Below are 19989 nucleotides of genomic sequence, written 5' to 3'. Positions count from 1 at the left end.
TGGCCTGCTGAGGGGCTCAGCCCCGCAGGAGTTCCGCCCTTGATCCTAAATGGAAAGGAGAGGCAGCGGAGGCTTTAAGCCGGAGGTTGACATAATTGGATTTGAACTTGAAAGGATCAATTCAGCATCCACTTTCCCAGATAAAACTAAGCAGAAACAGTTTTTGGATCAATTGCAAGCTACACACCTAGCACAGACCATTTCCAGCCATCTTCCTGGGCTTGGGCAGATCAATGGCGGGACCGTTTTTTCACAGATGTGAAAGACGCCAGCCAGTTGGGCTCTCTCACACATCCTGTGGCCAGGAGCTGTTTTAGTCTTTCTGAAGAGTTGAGTCTGACGAGGGAAGGCCAGGAGCGGCAACACTCAGGGCTTGTTTGGAGAAGTCCAATTAACTAGCGTAATGGGAATACTGACCACAGAGATTTGTAGGCCCAGGATGAGGTGAAGAAGGTCATATAAAATAGCAGAAGTCTGATGTGTACTCTAGAAGGAAAGCCTAATTGTTTTTATCGCCCTCTCCCACCGTGCGCATGTGTGGGCATGTACATTCATGCATACATGCACATAAATTTGTGTGTGTGTTCAGGTAGAGGCCAGAGGTCATCCTCCGGCGTCATTCCTCACCAGCATTCTGACACATCTTTTGAGACAAAGTCTCTTCTTCTCAGAAGGCTCACTCCAGCTTAAAGCCTTCAGTGGCTTCAGGGCTGAACCCCTCAGCAGACCCGCCTTTGCCCCAGCTCTCTCCTGTGGCTCACTGTTTTTAACCGAGGCTAGCTGGCCAAGGAGGCTCAGGGCTTCTCTTCTCTCTACTCTCCCATCCCTGAGACTGCAACACACACTACTAATGCCCAACCTTCTCCATGCTTGCTGGGACTTGGACTTGTATCTTCCTGTTTGAAAAGTAAGCTCTTTACCCAGTCAGCCTAGCCCCCTCCCCCTGTCCTGCTTTTGAACAATGCACGTTGACCATATTCTGTGCTGAGCTCGGGAGATTGGTTGATACAAAATAAGTTGTGTAGGCTGACCTTCAAGCCAGTGTCAGCATACTGGGGAGGACGGGAAGCCACCTTTATGGAGTGCTGGATGCCTTAGACAGGGTCTTATGATTTTCATGGTTGTGCGCTGTTTAATCCCGGAAACAGCTGCTGCAGCCTTCAGCAGCACTGCCTCGACTTACACAGGAAACAAAGAAGCAAGGCCCCTGTTGAGGCTGGACAAATGGGTGACAGAGCATGGTCACATACAGGTTCCTGAAGTCTAACGGGTGTGCTCTGTCCTGTTACATGCTCCCAGCATCCAAGAGTCAAGAGATAAGTGTTTGAGGGGAGGCGAGAGCACACAGAAGGACGGAAGCAGTGGTAGTGTGCTAATAATAGCTTGCTCGGGCTTTCTAGGGCTGTCTGAAGGATCACATGTGTTTATGGACCAGAAAGTTTGCTGGGTAAATAAAGGACTTCTCTCGTACCTACATCAGCCGGGATATGTTCACGTGATTGTCTGTGAGGGGAGCACAAACTTGGCCTGTAGCTTTTACGCCATTTATCTTCAAGGCTTTCTTGGCATCTCCTGAACCAGAAGGGAGGGTCAGGCAGCCCACAACCTCACCCATTCTAAATCCAAGGCAGACCCATCTGTCAGCTGTGTGGGGACATTTTTGGCTGCTGTGTGCTGTGGGCACCCAAGGTTTTTGTCTCTGAGTTAAATGTAAATAACCATGGTAGCCTACAAACTCTCTGGTGCCAACGGGGCTCCCCCCAAGTGCCTATGCCTGAACCCCCACTCAGTGCTGGGCCATTTCCATTTCCTGGTGGGATGGCAGCAAGATAAGTTTCAGCCAAGACAGACCCAGCCAGATTGCCCTGCGGTGGTGGGGTCAGGGAGAGCGTGGTTGGGAGAAGAGAGCTGGTTAAAATTACAGGGATTTTCCAGACTGCCTGCAGCAAGCTGGACTGGCTGGACTGTAAGCAGCTGTGTCTGGTAGCCAGGGTGTGACAGAAGGACTGTGTGACCCAAGTCTGCGTCCTCTAAGAGAAACCGTGTGACCTGGGTGAGGGTGGGGATGCTGCCCCAGCTGCTTCTGTGGTCAACATGAACACTACGGGCGTAAGTGCCTGTTTAATTGAGCACCACTGCTGATCTTTGCCTAAAGTTCCATCAGTCTTTCAGATTTAGGCTTCAGGAAGCTTAAGTTTATCACCACTCAAGAAAATTTGCTCAGATGGCACAGAGCTCCTCCTGGCCTCCCTTTTGTCTCTTGATATATAGAATTATGTCATTCAGATGATGGCCTAAGGGTCAAGTCTACACATCAGGCAAGCTCCCTTCCTCCGGAGGCTGCATTCTTCCAAGGTCAGGCAGAGGCTGACCCACTGCGCAGAAGTGAAGGCTTCCTCCCCCTTGCCATCTGCTACTTCTGCTCCACCATACTCTTTCTCCCTTGCCCTGGTTCCCCCGCCCCTCTGGCCCCTTCCTGTTCCCTACCCCATGCCCCCAGACAATAACTGCTGTCCAACCTTCTCTTGGTCCAGATCATTTATCCTCCTTCTTTCATGGCAAGGGGGGTCTCATGGCAGGGAAGGTTTCCAAGTCCAGCAAGGACTGCTCTGAGGCCCCCCTCTCCCCAGGATTCACTTCACTTAGCAGAGGCTTGTAGGCAAGTCTGGGAATTGCAAAGGCAAAAGTAATAAGAACCAGATGAGAGTGCTCCCCAATACTCCAAGGAAAGGGGAGATTTAAACCAGTGTGATTGACATGGAACTTACTGATAAGCCTCTCAAAGACATAAGCCACATCCCAAGGAGGACTCCAGGATGCTGAGAAAAGGAGGAAGGCAGATAGTCTTGGCTGAGACAGCAATTACCAAAGACCTCTCTATCAAGGATGGCAAAACACCAAACCGTGCTGACCTAGAGCCAGGATTCTGCAGCCCTGACTTCAACTGTTGTTATGCTCCGCTAACCTTCAAATATAAACTGCACCTCAAAGTCACCTCAAAGTCACCTCACAATTTCATTTACACACAAAAAAGACATTCTTTAAGCTAAGAGTAAATGCAAATTGTTCCATATATTTTCCCACAAAATTATTAATTTATTCGTTTACTTTGTGGGCAAATATGTGAGCATGTGGGTGCTCCTTTCATGCCATGGAATAGACATGTGGCTCTCGGGGCATAATTGCACAAGTCAGTTCTCCTTTTGCCATGTGGGGGTTCCAGGTTGTTACAGTTGACAGCAAATACCTTGACTCAGAGAGCCAGCTTGATTTAGTATTTTTCACTTACTTTTAAAACTTATTTTATTTTTTTGCTCTTAAATTTGCTTCATCTTTAAACCTTGGATAAATACAGCCTAAAAAAAAAAAAACAAAAATAAAAAAATCACACAGAATCATATGCGTGCCTGGACCCATCCATCTGTATCTTGAAGTTGTGTGCTCTTGGCCACACTTCTCTTTCTTGAAATGTCCGTGCTCAAGCTTGTTGCTCTGATCCTTTTTCTCTACTTAACAAACTTGCTAATTCTGCTCTCTAGTCACTCCTGGAACACTTCTGCAGGTTAGTCAAGGATCTGATTGGAGATCACTAGCAGTTGCTAAAGGATGAACTTTCCACTGGAGAAAGTGTCAGTCTGTGCTTCTCCAGTTCCTCCACTGTTGTTGACACCGTTGGTGGCACACATGCCAACGTGGCCTGTGGAGGTCAAGGGACAGCTTTGTGGAAGGGGTTCTGTAGGTGACAGCTTGGCTGCCACTGACCTGCCCAGCCTCTCTTGTATGTTTTGTTTCTCCCCCCTCCATGCCTTTGTGTTACGTTTAAGGAGTGCTGCAGGCACCAAGGATATGGAGCCCTGTGGATATTTCCACACCCATTTCCCTACTCAAATGAAATAATCCATCACTTGCCCAGGAGGAGGTCATCATATGTCTTGGTCCACCAGGTAGCCTAAGCTGTCTTTTGCTTCTTACAAAAGCAGGAAAGCTACCCGAGGCCCCGTTAAGGTGAACTAGCTCTTGGTAACATCCCAAGAGAGAGCGTCTTGACTTAGCACGTTTTCAGATTCAAAGCATACTCAGATGGCCACCTCCTTGCTTTTATCTTCCTTCTATGGGTCTGAAGGATTTCCTATCGGTTCTCCCTTCTCTTTGTGTACAGCCTATGATATCTCATCAGCCTTTCTCTGCGTACTGTTCCATAATCTTCTACATAGGACGTCAAACTTTTTCCTTATGTGGATTTTCTGAACCTTTTCTCAAATCTTAATTGAGGAATGTTTTTTGGAAAAGGGACTCTAAAGTTTTCCAAAATACAAATAAATTAATTTAAATTTCACGGACTCTCATGATGTTGCATATTCTGTATCTTAGAAGGAGAGAGGGGAAAAGGGAAGGGAGTGGAGAAAAATGTATAGCGCAATAAAAACAATTTAAAACAACAACAAAAAACAAATAAAAAAAGTTTAAAAAATTTATACTAAAGATACACAACATACTCAGAGAAGGTCCTCCAGGTAATAGGAAGGCAGCAAGCCATGTGAGCCTTGGGAATGTCCAATAGAGTCTTGGGAAATTCCAACACCCAAAAGCTGGCTACAGAAATGACTGGCCCAAGACAAGAGCTCAAGGGCAATTTGATTATCCTAGGGTCTCTAAAGCAAAACACACAGTGAGGCTGAGTACCCCAGGGTTTTCATTCCTGTCCATTCCAATTTTGAGCCTCACTATGAATTAAAACAAAAACACCTTGCCCTAAATATTCGAGGGCACACCAGTGCAATATAGTTGTATTCTCTGTTTTTTTTCTTAGTTTCTTATTTATTAGTCTGTATTTATGATAATTGATGATTTTCTAAAATGTATTTTATTTTGTGTAAGTGTACTTACACCAAGTGCATGCAGTAACCACAAAACCAGAAGAGTTTGTTGTGCCCCCTACATCTGGAGTTTCACACGAGTTGGGAACAAAACTTGGGTCCTCTGCTAGGGCAGCCGGTGCTTTTACCCACTGAGTCATCTCTCCAGCCTAATAATTGTGAATCTTCCTTCATCACTTACGTGTCATTCTGTCTGTATTTCTGGTTGTTATTCTGTATTTATGATGTGACGTTTTTGCTTTGTATGTATGAGAAACCACAATATGGAGGTTTTAGCCTCTTCGTCTAAGTATCTGGATTTTCTTTTCCTGGTCCTCTCTGAAAACTGGTTATTCAAGATTGCTTTCTCAAGCCAGTCCTAGCAAAAGTGCAGACACACGAGAGTTAATTATCAGACTGGTGTGAGACTAAGGAAAAGCTCAGAGGAGGAAACATTTTAAAATGCAAGTAGAAACGAGCTTTATTTAAGACAAAAGCCAGCAACAGCAAAGGTTTCCAGTTTGTCAAACAGCTGAGTATAATTTCTTTCCTTAATATGTGTCTGACACTCCTTTCTATTTATTAAAAAGTGCAAGTTTTTATCTTAACTTTGGTGCGCATGTGTGTAACGCATGTATGGATTCATAGTTATGTGTTTGCATGTGTGCATGCAGGTACACGTGTGTGGAGGCTGGGGGTTGATGGCGAGTGTCTCCCTTTATCTCTCTCCCCTTCTCTTCTCACAGGGGCTCTCACCAATTGGCTAGACCGAGTGGTGAACTCCAGGTGCATCCCCAATGCCTGCCTTTTCATGTGGGCATCGGGGATCAGAACACATGTTCATGCTTGCCCGATGGGCACTTCTCTCACGGAGCCGTCTTCCCAAGCTTCTAACAAACACTCCTTCTGGATCCCTTCTAAACTGGTGCCTATGTGTTGCTCTCTAATGTTTTCTTATGACTAAGATTTCAACCTAAATGTTATATCATCTTGGCTTGTAAGTATGTGTGCATCCCTGCATGCAGCTTTAGGGTACAGGCTTTATGATAAAGTCCAGCAGCTATATCACATGGGCTTACACATAAGTTAACAGTCAGTGTAAAGTTTGGCACAGAATTTGTTCAGATTCCTTGCTTCATAGGACTTAACCAAATACCTACAAAAGGTTAATATCGATTTTTGGAAGACATAATGAGCAGACCTCTGGGATTATAAATCTATGATTGCCCCTGTTTATAAGTATAGTTTGCTTGAGGTACAGTGTATAAGTTTTCTGTGTTTTATATACAGCACCCTGAATTTTCACAAATACATAAAGAATTATTCTATTTTGATTAAATATTGTAATTAAAAATTATATAGTATAACGATACAAAAACAGAGCCCCCCAATGCAACAAAGAGACAGAAAAAGTTATAGGTATAAACTATGTTTTGCGTAAGCAAGATTAAAAGAAAGGATACAAAAAATGTATGGCAAGGCGAAACAGAACATAGATGTTAGTCTCTACTGTTGCTCTCTGTCAGAGGTGGAACCTCACTGAAGGAAGCATGTCACTGTGGGTAGCGGTGAAGTTTGAGAGTTGATCCCACCACCCCTCTTCCAGTTGGCTGTCTCTGTTTCCTGTGTGTGCTTGAGACATGATCTCTTGGTTTCTCATTCCTGCCATTATGACTTCCTTGCCATGATGGACATTGACCCTAGCACTGCAGTGTGTTGAGCTTTGGATGTGGTACCCAATTTCTGTTCTGTTTAGTGTATGTCCTTAGCTGTTCCTTGTTTATAAATCTTAGGGTCAACAGTCACCAGCGATTTGCTCACAACCACACTGCTGACCCAGTGGAACATGTTTTGTCCCCAACCTACCTAGTGTTAAGTATTTTCCTAGTTTTACAACTTGCTGAGAAATCCTCAGACCAGCACTTGCCTGGGCTCCCATGGAAGTTCTCCTGACTCCCATTCTGTTGCCTTCTCCAGAACAAGTAGAATATTTCTCATGGATTTCTCTTCCAGATTATAGAAAGATAAAAGATTCATTTATGGAATGGTAAAGGAAAGGTTTTGGACATGAATGCTCACACAAAAGTGATAACTCTGGGGGATTAAGTGAAGGGTCAGAGGTTAGAAGCATTTGCTGTTCTGACAAAGAACCTGAGTTGAGCCCAGAGCGCCTGCGTCAGGTGTAACACTGGCTGCAAGGGTTCTGATAGCCTCTTCCATACTCCACAGGCGTCTGTATTCATGTGTGTGTTTCCACACATGTCCACATACACATACATAGACGGAAGTGTGAAACTCGGTATATGAGCCTTGCTCCCCTTGCAGCACATGTGTCCTATCTTCGTGGTCAGTTCCACTCTGAGCTTGCAGCTTTCTTTAGCAGATGCTTCAGTGCCCTGGTGTGTCTAAAAGCTTGGGGTCTTCACTACAACCTAGATACCATCTGGACAATGTTATATGTCTCAGGGACTCCTTGGAAGGAAGCCAGTCCTGTCCAGCAGTGCATGACCTTGGTGACTTTCTGGAATTGGTGGAGGCCTTGGTTACTCCATTACCTATGCCTTTTACAAAAAACGTGGATGACACTGTCAAGATCTGCTGTCGGTTTGAGATGCAGTCTGTATCAGAAAGCATGAGGTTTCTCATCTATCTATCTATCTATCTATCTATCTATCTATCTATCTATCCATCTATTTTTCTATCTATCTCTGAGTAGTTGCCCTTGTGGAGAAGCTGGTGCACAGCCCTATCAACTGCTCAAAAATCATTTGCAACTATACTAGACAGTAATCTTAAAACTTAACCATCACTTTACTTTTGCAGGATCCTATAGAAAGAACATCAACCCCATGACAGCTGAAAGCAATTCTAAAAGACGATGTCCCCTCTCCCCACAAAGTTTGTCATCAGGGTTGGAAACACCATTTACAGGTTGTTGATTGTTACTTGTATAAGGTAGAAGGTTGGGGTGAAAACCAAAAAAAAAAAAAAAAAATGAGATAATAGATAATTTAATGTAAACTAATTCACACTAATAATAGTGAGTAATAGAGTAAATACTTATGAGCTATTATTATTTATAGATAATTTACATTGGTATAGTTTTTTGCATATTGTCACAAGTTCAAATTATATTTGCTATTTCTGTTTACAATATGAAAACATATCCAGAAAGTTGTATCAATACACAAAGTGTCTAAACAGAGGATATGTTTTCATATTACATTATAAATTATTCCTACCTCTAATCAAGATACTTATACATTGTTTACATTTTGAGGACATTGTCCTCTTTTGCTGCACATTTGTTTACAGATTATTTAATATTCTAACATAAAGTTTTAGTACTTAAGTTATACAGGTATTAAATATTATAGGTAAATAGTTGTTCATGTTTGTTATACATATAGTCAGATTAATTAGGTTCTTTAAATATACAGAAATTGTATTCTGCCTAGGTAGCTAATCTTCAGCCACTTCAAGGATCTATAAAACATGGCATTTAAATAACTTAGGGTTCTGTTGACATGAGACATGATTGTTCCTGACAGCACCAATCTATTCCTGAGAGAATGTTGAGCACTGAAGACACTCCACTCAGAGTTTGTTTTCTTCTTGGCACAATTGGCCTTTGGGCAAGGAATTGTTCATGCCTCAACCACTGACAAAGTACATGGTATTCAGACTTGATAAGCAGGACACAAGGAAAAGGACTGTCAAACCTTGCCAAGCAGGGTAAGACGGTTCTAAAAAATTTCCTGCCTCTAAAAAATGGTCTGTCAGTTACGCTAGGCCTTAGCCAAAGTTGGTTACTTAACACTGCAAATGAGACTTTGGGTGATTGCTCAGGTAGCCAATTGTCTCTGTCATATACTGCTTGCTTTGGAAGCTGTTTGATTGCACTTCCAGACTACTCAAGTAATATTATGTCCCTTCTCAGGCCTTCAGTGGGGTTAAAGATTAGATAGTAGTAGTTACCACCCTCTTATGATTTAGCCAAGCCTATTTCCAATACAAGACTTAGACTCTTTGAGATAAAATGTTTGTTAAAACATTTATCATGTGTTCCTTTTAATCTTGTTTATGTTGCTTGTAATTTTATACCTAACATCTGTTCTTATTGTATATAGTGTTGTATTGGGTTTGGATTGCTCTTATTTAGACAAAAGGGGGTGGTGATGGGGAATCTTTGCCAACCAATTATCTTTAAGATAATTGTTAGTTACCTTAGGGTGTGGCTTTCTGGGACCTGGAGAAAAACAGCCCAGGTATGCTCTCTCTGCAAAGCTGAACTTTGACTTCTCGTTTCTGTTTCATGAGTTTTCCTTTTATAATAAATAAAAATATAATTGTTTTATTTTTTAGTTATTTCCTGAATCGAGTTAACTTCTACACAACTGTCCACTGGTCCCATTTGCCCTGTGATCCCCACTTGTTACAAGACACCCCTTCAACTTCTCTTCACTCTTTACCAGTAAGAATTGTCTCCCAGTCTGTTCTTGTCTGATCCCTCCCTTTATTCCAGGACTTTTACTCTTATTTTTATCTTTTATTTTTTTTGAGCATTTGTGACAAGGATCAGGAATGGAGAAACAAGGAAAGGAAACTCAGAGATCCTGGAGTCAAGAAGACCTGCATACTGGAGCATGGGTGAGATAAGGAAGGAGAGGAGGAGGACAACCTCGTTCCTGCAGAAGGGAAGCGTTGGAGGTGTGAGCCATGTGTGATGAGTGGCTTTAATTCAAGTATCAGCCGGGTTCTGTGGTTTAAATAAGCATAGACATGAGGGGGTGAGGAGGTAGTGGAGGCATGGAAGGTATCCCTAGGGGAAGGTATATACTCTGTGAGGCATCAAAGTGTTCTTTCTTGATGTTCAGAGCCTTGCTTTCCCTGGGTCAGCAGCTCAGAATGGTGATACACATAGGCATGACAATCTCTAACACTTCATGAAGAAGCCTTTCTTGTCTTAAGTCAAATTTGCCATAAAAATCAAACCGGGTACCCAAAGCATCCTACTGCACATTGATGCACATTTTGGCTTTGACACAAGAATCTATCTTCTCTGCTAGATAAATCCACTGAAATAATTTATGCAAACATAGCACTATGGGCTTTTCCAGAAAGAAGTTACATGAGCTCCACCGTAGGCCAGGAAGTCTGCAAACACATGGTGCCTCATGCCCACAGAAGCTTCTGCCATGTGCTGAGCTAGGCAAATCTCTCAGACATCTTTCATCTGTGCTTTTGCAAGGACCATGGGTTTGTGGACAAAGGGTTATTTTCGTGTCTGTCTTCATCGTTATTATTGTAAGAAATTAATATCACCCACCTTATCTAGGAATGCTTCGAGGGTCTTGACCTGACCCGAACCATGAACTTAAATTCAACTGAACCACATTGATTTGCAAAACTGCCTGCTGAAATTGAACCCCCGTAGTAATTGGAGCTGAAATGTACACTGAGATTGTCTTCGAAAACTAGACTTGGCCCTATGTTATTTTGAAAGGTAATTAAGGTTTGTAAGAATGCCTCTGACTGGTCGGTCATCAGAGGTCTGTGTGTAACATGATCCGGAGCACATGCAGTGTGACCAAAATAATTAAAGAAGAGAAAAACCACCCTAGACCCTAACATGACTGAGCTATCAGTTTTCAAACTGTTGCCTGCAAGAGAAGCCAACAGAGCCCAATGCAGCCTGGGCTATCTGCGTTTGATCTCTGGGACAGGGGAGGGATGTTGCTTGGAGCCAGCTCCTAGAGAGGCAGCCTAGGGCTTGGGAGGGCCACGGATTCACACTGAGCAGAGACCTAGATGTGGTGGCAGCTCCTGTGGGAAGCAGGATGGGAGAAGAAAGATCATGCATATAAATGAGTGGGGGGCACCTTTCTTGTTCAGGAAACAGATTTTGTTTTTAAGCTGGTAGAAAAGAAATAATGCTAGCTCACAATAGTACCCTTCCCCTCTATCTACATTAGTCTTTAATTAGTAACTTGGCTTTGTTGAGTCCCTCCACTTTGGTATATGGATGAAGATTTAGAATTTGAACTTGTCAATCATCCAGGTCAGGGAAAGGTTTTGGAGGTAGGACAAAGAACAGAAATAGATAGCCCCATCGCTGCTACCCAAGGACTTAGATGTGTGCGCACCTCTCCTGCTGAGCAGACTGAGGGCTTTGCAGGAACCATGACCCTGAACTTTAAACACTGCCAGGTAAAGCTCAGCAGTAGATGAACACACAAGGAACAAAACCCTGGGGTTATGAGAGAGAGAGAGAAGAGTGGGGTTGGGCAGTGGAATTTTTAACCCAATCATGGAGACTGCACATAGCAACAGCTCACCCATTCTACACCAGTGCTGCTGTGGAGGGAGCAGAGAGGGACACCTGTGCTGGGTGGGGCAGGGTTGACCCCTGCTGATGGCAGACTCTCAGGTGGTAAATGATACTCAGAACCAGTCTCTCACCGTCCCCATCCAGCTGGGCAGTGTAAAAACAATGGGTATGGGGCTGACCTTGTCAGGGTGATCAGGGTGGAAAATAAGCACATGTCTAGTGTCAATCTTTACAAGTGTTTTTTAATCACTGGATAAAAGAATACAAAGAAAATGAAACAGAAACAGCAAGCCAAGCATCTTATATATGAGCTCAAACAAGTAAGTATGTACGTGTGTATGGGTGTGGGTGTGTACGGGTGTGGGTGTGTATGGGTGTGGGACTTTATCTAACCACTTGGAGGTGGTTGCACTTTATCTGTGTCTTCACGCTCCAGCTGAGAGGCCAGACACACACAGCCCATGTTCCTGTCCTGAGAAGGAGTCGTCATATTTACTATGCAAAAGAGTCCCCTGCTCTAGCATTCAAGAATGTCACAGGTCCCAGGCTGTCATAAGCGGCACAGCCTAGACCCCATCTCAAAAAAGAAAAAAAGAAAAAATCAACCAAATAAACCTTGACTTCACACAAAGAATAGGTCTCTACAAGATCAGTGTGATGGATTGTACTGATATTAATGTTGACAAGATTCAGGGCCAACTGGTAGACACACCTCTTGGGGAGCTTACAGGGGTGCTTTCAGAGCAGTTTAACTGAGGGAAGACCCACCCTGCACGTGAGCATCACTATGTGGTCTGGCGTTTCAGACTGAATACAAAGAAGAAAAAAACTGACACCAGCATTCATCTCTCTCTGCTTCACAACTGTGGATTTGCCACATGACCAGCTATCTCCTGCTGCCACAATGAACCGGGTCCTTGAGCTGTGAACCAAAATAAGCTCATCCTTCCTTAAGCTGCTTATGTCAGGTGCTTGCCACAGAAAATTGGCCCTGAAAACTGAGGCCCTTGCTGAGATAAACCTGACTATATGGTTTATAGGTCTTTGAAACTTGTTTTGGGGAGGGATGAAGAGGAGTTGGAATAGATAAAGGCTAGAGAAAGCTGCAAACAGAGCTTAATGAACAATTCTCACAGGGCGCAGAAGGCAAGAGTGATAACAGAAACGCAACAAAGGTCACACTGACAGGATTCGGTGCCAAGGGAGCAAGGACCAAGTTGGGAAAAGGGCTAGAGCCCAATTTTGTTACATTCTGTCAAAACAAACAGAAAATCACCAAAACAAGAACAATTGGCTGTTTGTTGGGAGAAGAGTCGCTTGTTCCTCCAGGCTGCCCAGAACCTAAAATAACCACACAGAAACTGTATTAATTAAAATACTGCTTGGCTCATTTGCTCTAACTTCTTATTGGCTAACTTTTACATATTAGTTTAACCCATCTCCATTAATCTGTGTATTGCCATGTGGCTGTGGCTTACTGGCTAAAGTTCCAGCGTCTATCTCGGGTGGCTCCATGGTTTCTCTCTCTCTCTGCCTTCCTTCTCCCAGGATTCAGTCCAGTTTTATCCTTCTACCTAAGTTCTGCCCTATCAACAGGCCAAGTCAGTTTCTTTATTCATTAACCAATAAAAGCTACACATAGACAGAAGGCCCTCCCACAACAGCTGTTCTCTGTCTGTGTCCTGAAGATAGAAGTGAGGGAGATTAAATGCTGTAGACAAAGTTTCAATATACTATGGTATGCAGGCTATAGCATGGTGTTTTTCAGTGCTCTTAGTCACACCTATAGGGACAGGAAGCACAGCTGCATGCTGGTTGACAAAACAGAAACCTTATAATGTGTAAAGTTGGAGACATGAGGGATGGAAAAAGAGAAGTTATGATTGCAAGGGGGAAAAAGACTAGATTAATATCATTAAAGGGAAATGTCTCATTCTGTATTGGGACAATAAGAAAGGTGACCTGAGATAAAGAACTCACCCAGCGAAGGTTCAAATGTATGTAAATGCAAATTCATTTGGTACAGGAGAGCCTGGAATAAGAATGACTCTTTTTTTATTTTTGATGTAGTTTATTTTTTATTTTGATTTAAAGGCAAAGCTCTGAAAAGCAACAGAGATTCAATCAGCAGCAGTGTTAGCCATGGTATAAAAAATCCAGGGGCAGTTTCTGTAATGGTTGCTCTAACTTCAGATACTCTGGTGTCCATGGGATCAAGGCTTGATTCCTTGTTACTGGGCATTCCAGTTGGTAACTTGGAGGCAGCAACATCTTTGGCAGTAAACCATCATTTTTTCTTTCTTTTTCTTTCTTCCTTCTTTCCTTCCTTCCTTCCTTCCTTCCTTCCTTCCTCCCTTCCTTCCTTTTCTTCTTTCTTTCTTTCTTTCCTTCGTTTTTATTTATTCATATATTTTATTGGCCACCTCAGCCATGAGAGTTCTCCTACTTTGAGTCAGAGTCTATGACAATGGACTTTTCCCTATGATTATTCCCTTCCACAGGACACCAGAGTGGCTCTCTCCATACAGAGCTTCTTCCTGGGCTCCATTAGGACCAATAGGGAGCCCAGGAAAGCCTCACTCTCATCATCTAGTTCTGACAACACTCTATGAGCTGATTTCCTCTGGTTCCTTGTGGGTGGAACAGGCGAAGCTCCCACTTCCCCAGACTGGGTGGGAACAGCCAGGCTCTGTGGTCTGCCGCCAAACCAGGAGAAGGTAAGGGGCTAGGGCTGCAGTTGGCTGAGGCTGCCAAAAGAGTTAAGAATCAGTGTGACCTTGGGGGCATAGGAAAGGGTGCTGAGTGGCCACTGGGGTACGCCCTGGGGGCAGCATAGGCTTGGAAACTGGACCCAGCTTCTCCCCAAGACTGAGGGATAGCAATGGCAGAAAATCCTGAGGTCAGAAGGTCACCATCGCTCAACTACAATCTGTGGCCTCTTGGGAGTAAGAAATTATCGACCAAAGTCCCGTTGGCTGCTGTGGTCCTCCAGGCTGACTGTATGGTCATCTCCTTGGAGCTCAGCAAGCAGCTCTGCATGGACCTCAGAGAAGAGGTCCGGCTCCTGCTGGGGCTGAGGGGCCATTTCACACAGGTCAGGTGCAGTTCAATGAATAGGTGTACCCTGACCTGGATGAAGGTGTAGAGATCACCAGCCCTGACTCCTCCTATGTGCAGCATCTAGAAGCAGCACAGCATGGTGGGTACCCCCTCTGAACCTCTTCTGCCACCTCAACAGTTCATCACCTCTCCTGTTACTGGGCCATGCACCGAGGGTTTCAGTTCAGTGCTATCTGATATCAACAACTGTACTGTGGGTAATGCCAGCTTGAGAAAAAACAGATTCGGAGCACCAGAGGCCTGGACATGCAACGCAGTAGTGGCTGTTAGGTTGAGATTTAAAAAACCAATCCAGGAAAGCCCTGATGTGATGCAAAATTAGGAAGACATCTGCCGAACATCCTGGGAGGCTTTAACAATCCTTTCCTTTGTTGATTGCAGGGTAAACTGAGGAAGGGACTCTATACCCTGCCCCCTCATTCCCACTGCAGTTTGACAGCCAGGAAGCTGCAGCACAGACTCCAAGAATGACTCTTGATGAGAAACAACAACACAGGGAAGTGTTTTCTCAGGTTCAGTCACTGAGGTACCCAAGAGGTTTTTACAGCTGTGGTAGAAGAGGCAGACCATATCTCAAGTTGATAGCAAACCCAGCAGCAGCAGCAACACAGCTGATTTTTCAGTTGCAAGCATTATGGGGTCATAAGGGATTCCACTGAGCTCTTGAGACCAGGCAACCAATGTGTGGCTGGGTCAGATGCCCCAGCAAGGCCTTTGAATGGAGCTGTGAAGATGAAGCCTAAGTTACAATGAACCCTAGGATGTGGGGGGTGCCAGGACCATGGGATGGCTACTGAAGAAAGTTGCAAGCACATGTTAGAACCATGGCAATGGAGAGGTCACATGTGCCGCAGGCAGCAGAAATGGAATATTGGGGCTCTACCAGTCTGTTGGAGCCCAAGGGTGCTGGCTCAAGCCCCAGATGCTGCACATGGAGCTGCAGGATTTCCCCCTCACCCTGCTGGGTTTTGGTCTCGTTTTGGTCTTATCTTCCACGTCTCTATTTCTCTCATTTGGAAATGCAACGATTAATCTGTGCCATTGGGTATCACGAGTTTGGAATTGTTTATTTTTGATGTTCAATCTTTTATTTTACAAGAGCTCACAGAGAAGAAAGCCAGTCTTGGTGGGAACTCTGCACTTTTGAACAACGTTGGAACTGTAGAGGCTGGGGACTTTCAGAGGTGGATGGTTTGCAAGTTGCATCATGAGATGAAGCCAATTTAAAGTGATGCATTTAGGTCCCAAGCTTAACAAAGGACGGACTCTTCTTCATTGTCAGCTTGACTGCATTTAGAAGCACCTAGGAGATGCACATTGGACACGCCTGTGAGGGTTTTTCAGAGAGGTTTTATTAGGAGGGAGGAGTCACCTGAATGGGTACTCCATCCCAGGGGCTGGGGTCCTGGCTTAACTCAAAAAGTGGATGAGTGGAGCACCAGCATCCACTGCTCTCTGCTTCCTGACTGAAGGTGCAATGTGACAGTGGCCTCATGCTTCTGCTGCTGCAGGGGAGAGCGCCTCTACCGCCACACCTTCTCCACCAGGGCAGACTGCATGGCCCCTCCCATGGTGAAACAAAACAGACCATGGCTTCCTTTCGGATACTTCACTGGGAGGAAGTTAGAGAGCCGTTTTGAAAGGACTTCTAATGAAATGGAACACGTGGTCTAACATACACTCCAAAACCATTCAAGTCACTTTGGAGATTTATTTTGAATTATATGTCTATGTGGGGTTTATGCCCCTGTACACAGCTGTTGTCGTAGACGGGAAGAGCATGTGAGCTCTTCTGGAGCTGGAGCTACAGGTAGTTGTGAGCCACCTGATGTGGGTCCTAAGAATCAAACTGGGGTCCTCTGAAAGGACAGCAGATACTGAGCCATCTCCCCAGGTACCACCCAGCTCATTTTGATGTGAGTTTATGCAATAAAAAAATGAAATTATTTGGGTGATAGAAATGCGCAAGGCACGTGGTACAATAACAACGTCTCCATGGTTTGCCACTACTTCTATTCATTTCTAATCCAGAACGGGAAATGAGAAAGCACATTAGGCCAATAATGATGATGTAATTAAGAGTCAAACTAGAAGGAAATTCATTTAAAAAGTAGGTTATACAGAGAATGCGGAATGCCTAAGCTGTCTGTCAACATATGCACTTACTCTTCGGGGTCTCAGACAGATGGCTCAGGTGTCCCTTCTAGTCTTCAGACTGAGCTGTGTGACATGGGGCTTTGTGCTTAGTACCTGTGACTTTTCATTACAGTTTGCCTATTGATATCACATCCACAGCAAATGGCATCTCCCTGGTTCTTGTGAAGCCTTGTAGAGTAGCCCGTCAGATGCCTAGTTCCGCACATTTGGTCCACGTCCATCCAGGGTTTTGCTTTTTCTTTAAATCTACGTCTGAACAGCTTCTCAGTGCTAGAAAAGAAATCAGCTCACCCAGGGAAGAAATCAAATCAGCTGGCTGGGAGCTCTCCCCTCCCCATTCTGGGAAGTCGTTGCTTTGCCACATTAATTTCTTCATGAAATACTCATATGCTTGCTCATCTCTAATGCAGCTGTCTGGGAGCCCTGGAGGAAAAAAGCGTTCCCTGTGCTCCATAAGAGGCTACCCAGAACTAACAGACACATCCACGCTCGTGCGGTGCAGGCAATTGCGGAGCCCCTGATGGCTGGAGGAGGAGTGAAAGTGGCTGCGGTACAGCTGGTCACGTCAAGGGCAAACCTCAGCTTCTGAACCTGACCGCCGCAGCTGAACACCCTCCTCTGCGTTCTTCCTCCGCCTCTCTCAAGAACATCTTCACTTACTCCCACATCACTGAAGCCACAGGGCCCAGGTAGTCAGTGGCTTTTCTGTAACCCGTTCTCAGGTGAATCCTTGGAAAAGAGGGATAAACGTCACCCTGAATGCTAGGAATAACTGGTTTCTGGGAAGCACTCCAATGGCTGACCTGGGATTCTCAAAGACAATTTCAGTGGCCCAAAAGTCATTTGTATCTTTAGGTGTTGCCGTACACGATCAATGCTTTCTTTAGTTTCCTTCATGCCCTGTGATAGTGCATTCATCTAGAACCTGGAGAAGGAAGTGGAAGATGGGGTCAAGAGACACTGTCCTGCCCTTCTGCTGGCTGTGTCTGCCTATGTCTGATTATAGTTTACAGCACTCATTTTCGGGGCTGTTTCATTTCCTTGGTTTAGGGAACTAGTTTGCCTTTGAAAAAGATCTGGTGATGGGCAAATGCATTTGCAAAAAGAAGCACAATCACCTTCCATCTTTCAGTGAGGACAGACTTGATGAGCAACCATGTCATCAAGTTTATTTCTCACATTTCTGGGGGTAGGGAAGCACAAAATGCTAGGTACAGTGTAAGCCTGTCTTTGCGGTCTTGCACCAGACAACTGAACTGTCAAGGGTGTCTCTGTCAAGGCACTAATCTTGTCCAGAAACTGCTTGACTCAAGTGCTAATAACTCCAAGGCCTCATACATTCAAACTGGAGCTAATGTTTGATCACGTGAACTGGGAAGGTGGAGTAGGGGATGCAGACATTCAGTTCCTGAAAGAGTGGTTATTTTTGTCTATAGGTGAGGAACCTGAGAGTTTCCTGTGTCAAAGACCACAGGATTAGGTCATGGCGGAGGCTGTGTCTTACCTTTTCTAGCCATGCACATATATTTAAATGGAAGCAGACTGTATGCCAGTACAGTTTACTAGAAAATAATTCTTCACCCAAGATGCTTGATGCTTTGGCTTAGGAGAGCCTGGAATGCTGGCAGGTTGTTGATGACCCTTCCATCACCTGGTCCTTCTGTTCTACAAGTAACAATGCACCAGTTTGGACTACTGGCTTGCAGAACCCGCCAAGCCACCACACGATCTGAACGAGTCAATAATGTGACTTACATACAAAGCGGAATATCATCACTCGACCATTAAAACAAATGAAGTATGACAGGGATAGGAATCCATTAGAGTGATCCTGGAAGGCATCATTCAAAGGAAGAAAAAGAAAGAAAGGAAAAGGAAAGGAAAGGAAAGGAAGGAAGGAAGGAAGGAAGGAAGGAAGGAAGGAAGGAAGGAAGGAAGGAAGGAAGGCCAAGTACAAAATTTATAACCTTGAGTCAGTGAGAGACTCAGGTGGTAAAATACTTGCTGCACAGGCTTAATCATGTGGATTTGATCTCCAGAATATCCTTAAAGTTAGAAGGAGAGGCCAACTCCACAAAACTTCCCTCTGGTTTCCATGTACATGCTATGACGTATCACACACACACACACACACACACCACAACACACAGACCCCAAACCACTTTCAGCCTTGTTAAAATCAGTACAAACACACTTCCAATCTAAAAATAGAAACAATGGGAGCCTCCTTGGGTAAAGACACTTAGCATCGAGCCTGTCGACTTCAGTTGGATTCCAAGAACTCACACACAATATGAGAGCAGTAATTGCAGCAGGTTGGCCTATGGCAACCATACCCGCATGTAGCATGTGAACCCACTCACAAACATCCACTCACACATGTACACACATAAATGAGTAAACGTAATAAGCTTTTCTTTTAAAAACAAGAGCTCCTATCCAAGGCCCCAGAGTCATCTCGTCCCCTGTAATATCATTTTTATTCACATAGTGTCCCTTATTTCTCAGCCTGCCTGTTGCACACAATCATAGCAGCTTTGCCCAGTATCATATTGTTAGCATGTCACATTCTGACTGAATATTTACAAAACTAACATGAGCAGCGACCATGGCGCTTTAGAGGTGTTACACGGACATGGTAGATGACTGGACACAGCTGGCTGTTCATGTCTACTGGTAGCTTTAGAAGGCTTTCAATTTTTCAGGCAACTTCTGTGTGAGCAGAAAATAGGGCTGGGGCAGGACCTAAGCTGAAATAAGGGACCCGGCTACCCATTACTAGCCAACTGAACACATAGATACCAGTGTATCCTGCTCTTATAGAACACTAGATTGAGAGAAGTCCCAAATGATTGAAACCCATGCTATATGAAATACATTTTTTGTTATGGTTTGCAATTTTCTCAATAAGCATTGTTTCCTGAGCATCAGCCCTGACCCATTAGCCATCCTGGTATGGCTGTTCTCACCCCACCCCACCCCCCGAAGATATCTGTGATATCTAGAAACATCTCGTTGTCTCAACTGAGGGACGGCACTGAGATCTGGTGAGTAAAAGCCAGGGATGCAGCTAAGCATTCTGTGTTGGACTGAAGCCTTGACAGACCAGAACCTCTCCCTTCTTTCTCCATAACCTGCCCGCAGGAGACGGGATGGCAACAGGTGCCTAGGACTCTAGTCTACTGTCTTCTCAGACTGCTGGTGGACTGGATAAAGTGAAGTTTTAAGACTCAGCTTCTTACAGAGGCCTCTGTAAGCAACAGGTAACACCAACTGAATTCTGATTTCATTACCATTCCTGTTACCATTAAGGGTAGGGTATATTTATAGCTATCAAACAAGAATTGTATGGGAGACCCACACTTTAAAAGTTCTTGTAAGATCTGCACACCACTAAAAGGGCGGACACTGTGGTCAGACTTGCAGAGAAAATAGATTACGACTACTGCCTGCTCTTCCTGCATTCCTGTCTATGCAATATTCCCCAACTCGAACAGTCAATGCCACAAGAAACAAACATGTCAA

General features: G+C 44.4%; 1 pseudogene; it reads right to left on the bottom strand.

Moving 5' to 3' along the window:
* Positions 1 to 13672: 13672 nt before the first annotated feature.
* Positions 13673 to 14385, bottom strand: LOC130880775 (transcription factor 19-like protein; annotated as a pseudogene).
* Positions 14386 to 19989: the final 5604 nt, after the last annotated feature.

Source organism: Chionomys nivalis, chromosome 1, assembly GCF_950005125.1.
Source record: "Chionomys nivalis chromosome 1, mChiNiv1.1, whole genome shotgun sequence".
NCBI classification, from domain to species: Eukaryota; Metazoa; Chordata; class Mammalia; order Rodentia; family Cricetidae; genus Chionomys; species Chionomys nivalis.
Note: the sequence above shows the minus strand (reverse complement) of the source record. Positions and strands in the feature narration are given on the sequence as shown.